We start from the raw sequence: 11,582 nt of genomic DNA, 5'->3' as shown, positions 1-11,582 counted from the left end.
TTGTGCAGAATTATATTGTCATGTATTTTTTTTGCAGAATTATATTGTCATGTATTTTTTTTTGCAGCATTATATTGTCATGTATTTTTTTTGCAGCATTATATTGTCATGTATTTTTTTTTGCAGCATTATATTTTCATGTATTTTTGAAGCATTGTATTGTCATGTATTTTATTTTCTGAATTATATTGTCATGTATTATTTTTTGCAGCATTATATTGTCATGTATTTTTTTTTGCAGAATTATATTGTCATGTATTTTTTTCAGAATTATATTGTCATGTATTTTTTTTTTGCAGAATTATATTGTCATGTATTTTTTTTTGCAGACTTATATTGTCGTGTATTTTTTTTTCAGAATTATATTGTCATGTATTTTTTTTTTGCAGAATTATATTGTCATGTATTTTTTTGCAGCATTATATTGTCATGTATTTTTTTTTTTGCAGAATTATATTGTCATGTATTTTTTTTTGCAGAATTATATTGTCATGTATTTTTTTTTGCAGAATTATATTGTCATGTATTTTTGCAGAATTATATTGTCATGTATTTTTTGCAGCATTATATTGTCATGTATTTTTTTGCAGAATTATATTGTCATGTATTTTTTTTCAGAATTATATTGTCATGTATTTTTTTTTTTGCAGCATTATATTGTCATGTATTTTTTTTGCAGCATTATATTGTCATGTATTATTTTTTGCAGCATTATATTGTCATGTATTTTTTTTGCAGAATTATATTGTCATGTATTTTTTTTTTGCAGCATTATATTGTCATGTATTTTTTTTGCAGAATTATATTGTCATGTATTTTTTTGCAGAATTATATTGTCATGTATTTTTTTTTGCAGAATTATATTGTCATGTATTTTTTGTTGCAGAATTATATTGTCATGTATTTTTTTTTTTGCAGAATTATATTGTCATGTATTTTTTTTTTCAGAATTATATTGTCATGTATTTTTTTTGCAGAATTATATTGTCATGTATTTTTTTTCAGCATTATATTGTCATGTATTTTTTTTTTTGCAGAATTATATTGTCGTGTATTTTTTTTTCAGAATTATATTGTCATGTATTTTTTTTTTGCAGAATTATATTGTCATGTATTTTTCTTTGCAGCATTATATTGTCATGTATTTTTTTTTGCAGCATTATATTGTCATGTATTTTTTTGTGCAGAATTATATTGTCATGTATTTTTTTTGCAGAATTATATTGTCATGTATTTTTTTTTGCAGCATTATATTGTCATGTATTTTTTTGTGCAGAATTATATTGTCATGTATTTTTTTTGCAGAATTATATTGTCATGTATTTTTTTTTGCAGCATTATATTGTCATGTATTTTTTTTGCAGCATTATATTGTCATGTATTTTTTTTTGCAGCATTATATTTTCATGTATTTTTGCAGCATTATATTGTCATGTATTTTCTTTTCTGAATTATATTGTCATGTATTTTTTTTGTAGAATTATATTGTCATGTATTTTTTTTGCAGCATTATATTTTCATGTATTTTTTGCAGCATTATATTGTCATGTATTTTATTTTCTGAATTATATTGTCATGTATTTTGTTTGCAGAATTATATTGTCATGTATGTTTTTGAAGAATTATATTGTCATGTATTTTTTTGCAGAATTATATTGTCATGTATTTTTTTGCAGAATAATATTGTCATGTTTTTTTTTGCAGCATTATATTGTCATGTATTTTTTTGCAGAATTATATTGTCATGTATTTCTTTTGCAGAATTATATTGTCATGCATTTTTTTGCAGAATTATATTCTCATGTATTTTTTTTTGCAGAATTATATTGTCATGTAGTATTTTGCAGAATTATATTGTCATGTATTTTTTTTGCAGAATTATATTGTCATGTATTTTTTTGCAGAATTATATTGTCATGTATTTTTTTTGCAGAATTATATTGTCATGTATTTTTTTTTGCAGAATTATATTGTCATGTATTTTTTGCAGCATTATATTGTCATGTATTTTTTTTTTGCAGAATTATATTGTCATGTATTTTTTGTTGCAGAATTATATTGTCATGTATTTTTTTTTTTTCAGAATTATATTGTCATGTATTTTTTTTTTCAGAATTATATTGTTATGTATTTTTTTTGCAGCATTATATTGTCATGTATTTTTTTTTTGCAGAATTATATTGTCGTGTATTTTTTTGCAGCATTATATTGTCATGTATTTTTTTTTTGCAGAATTATATTGTCGTGTATTTTTTTTTTCAGAATTATATTGTCATGTATTTTTTTTTGCAGCATTATATTGTCATGTATTTTTTTTTTTGCAGAATTATATTGTCGTGTATTTTTTGTTGCAGAATTATATTGTCATGTATTTTTTTGCAGCATTATATTGTCATGTATTTTTTTTTTGCAGAATTATATTGTCGTGTATTTTTTGTTGCAGAATTATATTGTCATGTATTTTTTTGCAGCATTATATTGTCATGTATTTTTTTTTTGCAGAATTATATTGTCGTGTATTTTTTGTTGCAGAATTATATTGTCATGTATTTTTTTGCAGCATTATATTGTCATGTATTTTTTTTTTTGCAGAATTATATTGTCGTGTATTTTTTGTTGCAGAATTATATTGTCATGTATTTTTTGCAGCATTATATTGTCATGTATTTTTTTTTTGCAGAATTATATTGTCGTGTATTTTTTGTTGCAGAATTATATTGTCATGTATTTTTTTGCAGCATTATATTGTCATGTATTTTTTTTTTTGCAGAATTATATTGTCGTGTATTTTTTGTTGCAGAATTATATTGTCATGTATTTTTTTGCAGCATTATATTGTCATGTATTTTTTTTTTGCAGAATTATATTGTCGTGTATTTTTTTTCAGAATTATATTGTCATGTATTTTTTTTTTGCAGAATTATATTGTCATGTATTTTTCTTTGCAGAATTATATTGTCATGTATTTTTTGTTGCAGCATTATATTGTCATGTTTTTTTTGTGCAGAATTATATTGTCATGTATTTTTTTTGCAGAATTATATTGTCATGTATTTTTTTTTGCAGCATTATATTGTCATGTATTTTTTTTGCAGCATTATATTGTCATGTATTTTTTTTTGCAGCATTATATTTTCATGTATTTTTGCAGCATTATATTGTCATGTATTTTCTTTTCTGAATTATATTGTCATGTATTATTTTTTGCAGCATTATATTGTCATGTATTTTTTTTTGCAGAATTATATTGTCATGTATTTTTTTCAGAATTATATTGTCATGTATTTTTTTTTTGCAGAATTATATTGTCATGTATTTTTTTTTGCAGACTTATATTGTCGTGTATTTTTTTTTCAGAATTATATTGTCATGTATTTTTTTTTTGCAGAATTATATTGTCATGTATTTTTTTGCAGCATTATATTGTCATGTATTTTTTTTTTGCAGAATTATATTGTCATGTATTTTTTTTTGCAGAATTATATTGTCATGTATTTTTTTTTGCAGAATTATATTGTCATGTATTTTTTGCAGAATTATATTGTCATGTATTTTTTTGCAGCATTATATTGTCATGTATTTTTTTGCAGAATTATATTGTCATGTATTTTTTTTTCAGAATTATATTGTCATGTATTTTTTTTTTGCAGCATTATATTGTCATGTATTTTTTTTGCAGCATTATATTGTCATGTATTATTTTTTGCAGCATTATATTGTCATGTATTTTTTTTGCAGAATTATATTGTCATGTATTTTTTTTTGCAGCATTATATTGTCATGTATTTTTTTTGCAGAATTATATTGTCATGTATTTTTTTTGCAGAATTATATTGTCATGTATTTTTTTTTGCAGAATTATATTGTCATGTATTTTTTGTTGCAGAATTATATTGTCATGTATTTTTTTTTTTGCAGAATTATATTGTCATGTATTTTTTTTTCAGAATTATATTGTCATGTATTTTTTTTGCAGAATTATATTGTCATGTATTTTTTTTCAGCATTATATTGTCATGTATTTTTTTTTTTTGCAGAATTATATTGTCGTGTATTTTTTTTTCAGAATTATATTGTCATGTATTTTTTTTTGCAGAATTATATTGTCATGTATTTTTCTTTGCAGCATTATATTGTCATGTATTTTTTTTTTGCAGCATTATATTGTCATGTATTTTTTTGTGCAGAATTATATTGTCATGTATTTTTTTTGCAGAATTATATTGTCATGTATTTTTTTTTGCAGCATTATATTGTCATGTATTTTTTTGTGCAGAATTATATTGTCATGTATTTTTTTTGCAGAATTATATTGTCATGTATTTTTTTTTGCAGCATTATATTGTCATGTATTTTTTTTGCAGCATTATATTGTCATGTATTTTTTTTTGCAGCATTATATTTTCATGTATTTTTGCAGCATTATATTGTCATGTATTTTCTTTTCTGAATTATATTGTCATGTATTTTTTTTGTAGAATTATATTGTCATGTATTTTTTTTGCAGCATTATATTTTCATGTATTTTTTGCAGCATTATATTGTCATGTATTTTATTTTCTGAATTATATTGTCATGTATTTTGTTTGCAGAATTATATTGTCATGTATGTTTTTGAAGAATTATATTGTCATGTATTTTTTTTGCAGAATTATATTGTCATGTATTTTTTTGCAGAATAATATTGTCATGTTTTTTTTTTGCAGCATTATATTGTCATGTATTTTTTTTGCAGAATTATATTGTCATGTATTTCTTTTGCAGAATTATATTGTCATGCATTTTTTTGCAGAATTATATTCTCATGTATTTTTTTTGCAGAATTATATTGTCATGTAGTATTTTGCAGAATTATATTGTCATGTATTTTTTTTGCAGAATTATATTGTCATGTATTTTTTTGCAGAATTATATTGTCATGTATTTTTTTTGCAGAATTATATTGTCATGTATTTTTTTTTGCAGAATTATATTGTCATGTATTTTTTGCAGCATTATATTGTCATGTATTTTTTTTTTGCAGAATTATATTGTCATGTATTTTTTTTGTAGAATTATATTGTCATGTATTTTTTTTTTGCAGAATTATATTGTCATGTATTGCTTTTTCAGAATTATATTGTCATGTATTTTTTTTGCAGAATTATATTGTCATGTATTTTTTTTTTAGAATTATATTGTCATGTATTTTTTTTTTGCAGAATTATATTGTCATGTATTTTTTTTTGCAGAATTATATTGTCATGTATTTTTTTTTGCAGAATTATATTGCCATGTATTTTTTTTTTGCAGAATTATATTGTCATGTATTTTTTTTTTGCAGCATTATATTGTCATGTATTTTTTTTGCAGCATTATATTGTCATGTATTTTTTTTTTTGCAGAATTATATTGTCATGTATTTTTTTTTTGCAGAATTATATTGTCATGTATTTTTTTTTTGCAGCATTATATTGTCATGTATTTTTTTCAGCATTATATTGTCATGTATTTTTTTTTGCAGAATTATATTGTCATGTCTTTTTTTTGCAGAATTATATTGTCATGTATTTTTTTGCAGAATTGTATTGTCATGTATTTTTTTTTGCAGAATTATATTGTCATGTATTTTTTTTTGCAGCATTATATTGTCATGTATTTTTTTTTGCAGAATTATATTGTCATGTATTTTTTTTTTTGCAGAATTATATTGTCATGTATTTTTTTTTTCAGAATTATATTGTCATGTATTTTTTTTTTGCAGAATTATATTGTCATGTATTTTTTATGCAGAATTATATTGTCATGTATTTTTTTTTTCAGAATTATATTGTCATGTATTTTTTTTTTGCAGCATTATATTGTCATGTATTTTTTTTTGCAGAATTATATTGTCATGTATTTTTTTGCAGAATTATATTGTCATGTATTTTTTTTGCAGAATTATATTGTCATGTATTTTTTTTTGCAGAATTATATTGTCATGTATTTTTTTCAGAATTATATTGTCATGTATTTTTTTTTGCAGAATTATATTGTCATGTATTTTTTTCAGAATTATATTGTCATGTATTTTTTTGCAGAATTATATTGTCATGTATTTTTTTTTTGCGCTATTATATTGTCATGTATTTTTTTTTGCAGCATTATATTGTTATGTATTTTTTTTTGCAGAATTATATTGTCATGTATTTTTTTTCAGCATTATATTGTCATGTATTTTTTTTGCAGAATTATATTGTCATGTATTTTTTTTGCAGCATTATATTGTCATGTATTTTTTTTTTTGCAGCATTATATTGTCATGTATTTTTTTTTTGCAGAATTATATTGTCATGTATTTTTTTTTGCAGAATTATATTGTCATGTATTTTTTTTGCAGAATTATATTGTCATGTATTTTTTTTTTGCAGAATTATATTGTCATGTATTTTTTTTTTGCAGCATTATATTGTCATGTATTTTTTTTTGCAGAATTATATTGTCATGTATTTTTTTGCAGCATTATATTGTCATGTATTTATTTTTGCAGAATTATATTGTCATGTATTTTTTTTTTGCAGAATTATATTGTCATGTATTTTTTTTTCAGAATTATATTGTCATGTATTTTTTTTTTGCAGAATTATATTGTCATGTATTTTTTTCAGAATTATATTGTCATGTATTTTTTTTTGCAGCATTATATTGTCATGTATTTTTTTTTGCAGCATTATATTGTCATGTATTTTTTTTTTGCAGAATTATATTGTCATGTATTTTTTTTTGCAGCATTATATTGTCATGTATTTTTTTTTGCAGAATTATATTGTCATGTATTTTTTTCAGCATTATATTGTCATGTATTTTTTTTTGCAGAATTATATTGTCATGTATTTTTTTTGCAGCATTATATAGTCATGTAGTTTTTTTTTGCAGAATTATATTGTCATGTATTTTTTTTGCAGCATTATATTGTCATGTATTTTTTTTTGCAGAATTATATTGTCATGTATTTTTTTTTTGCAGAATTATATTGTCATGTATTTTTTTTTTGCAGAATTATATTGTCATGTATTTTTTTTTGCAGCATTATATTGTCATGTATTTTTTTTTTGCAGAATTATATTGTCATGTATTTTTTTTTTGCAGAATTATATTGTCATGTATTTTTTTTTTGCAGAATTATATTGTCATGTATTTTTTTTTTCAGAATTATATTGTCATGCATTTCTTTTTGCAGAATTATATTGTCATGTATTTTTTTTTTGCAGAATAATATTGTCATGTATTTTTTTGCAGCATTATATTGTCATGTATTTTTTTGCAGAATTATATTGTCATGTATTTATTTGCAGAATTATATTTTCATGTATTTTTTTTTCAGAATTATATTGTCATGTATTTTTTTGCAGAATTATATTGTCATGTATTTTTTGTTGCAGCATTATATTGTCATGTATTTTTTTTTGCAGAATTCAATTGTCATGTATTTTTTTGCAGCATTATATTGTCATGTATTTTGTTTGAAGCATTATATTGTCATGTATTTTTTTTTGCAGAATTATATTGTCATGTATTTTTTTTGCAGAATTATATTGTCATGTATTTTTTTGCAGAATTATATTGTCATGTATTTTTTTTTGCAGAATTATATTGTCATGTATTTTTTTTTGCAGAATTATATTGTCATGTATTTTTTTTGCAGAATTATATTGTCATGTATTTTTTTTGCAGAATTATATTGTAATGTATTTTTTTTTTGCAGAATTATATTGTCATGTATTTTTTTTGCAGCATTATATTGTCATGTATTTTTTTGCAGCATTATATTGTCATGTATTTTGTTTGAAGCATTATATTGTCATGTATTTTTTTTTGCAGAATTATATTGTCATGTATTTTTTTTGCAGAATTATATTGTCATGTATTTTTTTGCAGAATTATATTGTCATGTATTTTTTTTTGCAGAATTATATTGTCATGTATTTTTTTTGCAGAATTATATTGTCATGTATTTTTTTTGCAGAATTATATTGTCATGTATTTTCTTTGCAGAATTATATTGTCATGTATTTTTTTTGCAGCATTATATTGTCATGTATTTTTTGCAGCATTATATTGTCATGTATTTTGTTTGAAGCATTATATTGTCATGTATTTTTTTTTGCAGAATTATATTGTCATGTATTTTTTTGCAGCATTATATTGTCATGTATTTTTTTGAAGCATTATATTGTCATGTATTTTGTTTGAAGCATTATATTGTCATGTATTTTTTTTGCAGAATTATATTGTCATGTATTTTTTTTTTGCAGAATTATATTGTCATGTATTTTCTTTGCAGAATTATATTGTCATGTATTTTTTTTGCAGCATTATATTGTCATGTATTTTTTTGCAGCATTATATTGTCATGTATTTTGTTTGAAGCATTATATTGTCATGTATTTTTTTTTGCAGAATTATATTGTCATGTATTTTTTTGCAGCATTATATTGTCATGTATTTTTTTGCAGCATTATATTGTCATGTATTTTGTTTGAAGCATTATATTGTCATGTATTTTTTTTGCAGAATTATATTGTCATGTATTTTTTTGCAGCATTATATTGTCATGTATTTTTTTTGCAGCATTATATTGTCATGTATTTTTTTTTGCAGAATTATATTGTCATGTATTTTTTTTTGCAGAATTATATTGTCATGTATTTTTTTTGCAGAATTATATTGTCATGTATTTTTTTGCAGAATTATATTGTCATGTATTTTTTTTTGCAGAATTATATTGTCATGTATTTTTTTTGCAGCATTATATTGTCATGTATTTTTTTTTGCAGAATAATATTGTCATGTATTTTTTTTTGCAGAATTATATTGTCATGTATTTTTTTTGCAGAATTATATTGTAATGTATTTTTTTTTGCAGAATTATATTGTCATGTATTTTTTTTTGCAGCATTATATTGTCATGTATTTTGTTTGAAGCATTATATTGTCATGTATTTTTTTTTTGCAGAATTATATTGTCATGTATTTTTTTGCAGCATTATATTGTCATGTATTTTGTTTGAAGCATTATATTGTCATGTATTTTTTTTTTGCAGAATTATATTGTCATGTATTTTTTTTTTTGCAGAATTATATTGTCATGTATTTTTTTTTTGCAGAATTATATTGTAATGTATTTTTTTTTTTGCAGAATTATATTGTCATGTATTTTTTTTGCAGCATTATATTGTCATGTATTTTTTTGCAGCATTATATTGTCATGTATTTTGTTTGAAGCATTATATTGTCATGTATTTTTTTTTGCAGAATTATATTGTCATGTATTTTTTTTTTGCAGAATTATATTGTCATGTATTTTTTTGCAGAATTATATTGTCATGTATTTTTTTTTGCAGCATTATATTGTCATGTATTTTTTTTTGCAGAATTATATTGTCATGTATTTTTTTTGCAGAATTATATTGTCATGTATTTTTTTGCAGAATTATATTGTCATGTATTTTTTTTTTGCAGAATTATATTGTCATGTATTTTTTTTGCAGAATTATATTGTCATGTATTTTTTTTTGCAGAATAATATTGTCATGTATTTTTTTTGCAGAATTATATTGTCATGTATTTTTTTTGCAGAATTATATTGTCATGTATTTTTTTTTGCAGCATTATATTGTCATGTATTTTTTTTTGCAGCATTATATTGTCATGTATTTTTTTTTGCAGAATTATATTGTCATGCATTTTTTTTTTGCAGAATTATATTGTCATGTATTTTTTTTGCAGCATTATATTGTCATGTATTATTTTTTGCAGCATTATATTGTCATGTATTTTTTTGCAGAATTATATTGTCATGTATTTTTTTTGCAGAATTATATTGTCATGCATTTTTGTTTTGCAGAATTATATTGTCATGTATTTTTTTTGCAGCATTATATTGTCATGTATTTTTTTTGCAGCATTATATTGTCATGTATTTTTTTGCAGGATTATATTGTCATGTATTTTTTTTGCAGAATTATATTGTCATGTATTTTTTTTGCAGCATTATATTGTCATGTATTTTTTTTGCAGAATTATATTGTCATGCATTTTTTTTTGCAGAATTATATTGTCATGTATTTTTTTTGCAGAATTATATTGTCATGTATTTTTTTTGCAGCATTATATTGTCATGTATTTTTTTTGCAGAATTATATTGTCATGTATTTTTATTTTTGCAGAATTATATTGTCATGTATTTTTTTTTGCAGAATTATATTGTCATGCATTTTTTTTTTGCAGAATTATATTGTCATGTATTTTTTTGCAGCATTATATTGTCATGTATTTTTTTTGCAGAATTATATTGTCATGTATTTTTTTGCAGCATTATATTGTCATGTATTTTTTTTGCAGAATTATATTGTCATGCATTTTTTTTTTTGCAGAATTATATTGTCATGTATTTTTTTTTGCAGAATTATATTGTCATGTATTTTTTTGCAGAATTATATTGTCATGTATTTTTTTTGCAGAATTATATTGTCATGTATTTTTTTTGCAGAATTATATTTTCATGTATTTTTTTGCAGCATTATATTGTCATGTATTTTTTTTTGCAGAATTATATTGCCATGTATTTTTTTGCAGATTATATTTTCATGTATTTTTTTGCAGCATTATATTGTCATGTATTTTTTTTTGCAGAATTATATTGTCATGTATTTTTTTGCAGATTATATTTTCATGTATTTTTTTGCAGAATTATATTGTCATGTATTTTTTTTGCAGAATTATATTGCCATGTATTTTTTTTGCAGAATTATATTGTCATGCATTTTTTTTTTTTTGCAAAATTATATTGTCATGTAATTTTTTTTGCAGAATTATATTGTCATGTATTTTTTTGCAGAATTATATTGTCATGTATTTTTTTTTTGCAGAATTATATTGTCATGTATTTTTTTGCAGAATTATATTGTCATGTATTTTTTTTGCAGAATTATATTGTCATGTATTTTTTTGCAGAATTATATTGTCATGTATTTTTTTTTGCAGAATTATATTGTCATGTATTTTTTTTTTTTTTTGCAGAATTATATTGTCATGTATTTTTTTTTGCAGAATTATATTGTCATGTATTTTTTTTTTTTTGCAGAATTATATTGTCATGTATTTTTTTTTTGCAGAATTATATTGTCATGTATTTTTTTTTGCAGAATTATATTGTCATGTATTTTTTTGCAGAATTATATTGTCATGTATTTTTTTTTTCAGCATTATATTGTCATGTATTTTTTTTTCTATCTTATCACAGACTTCCTAATTTTTCTGAAAAGTAGATGCATGAAAGGAGACGGTTTTAATAATAACCATTTGTTTCTGCATAACGAAATGGATCTGTAAAAAATGTAACGAAATTTTAACATGATGTAGAAGCTGTTTTGCATGCAAAATAAATATTTGGATCTTGGAATGCAACTGTTATTGTTTTATTTATGCTCTGTTGCTATATTTAACATACATTGAGCTTTTAAACAAAAAGAATTATATATATATAGTTACATATGTGTACATGTTTATATTTGTATAAATACAATATTACTATATATATATATATATATATATATATA

This window comes from Euprymna scolopes, chromosome 28, assembly GCF_053919585.1.
Source record: "Euprymna scolopes isolate OS-2025 chromosome 28, ASM5391958v1, whole genome shotgun sequence".
NCBI lineage: Eukaryota > Metazoa > Mollusca > Cephalopoda > Sepiida > Sepiolidae > Euprymna > Euprymna scolopes.
This window is presented reverse-complemented; position numbering follows the sequence as displayed.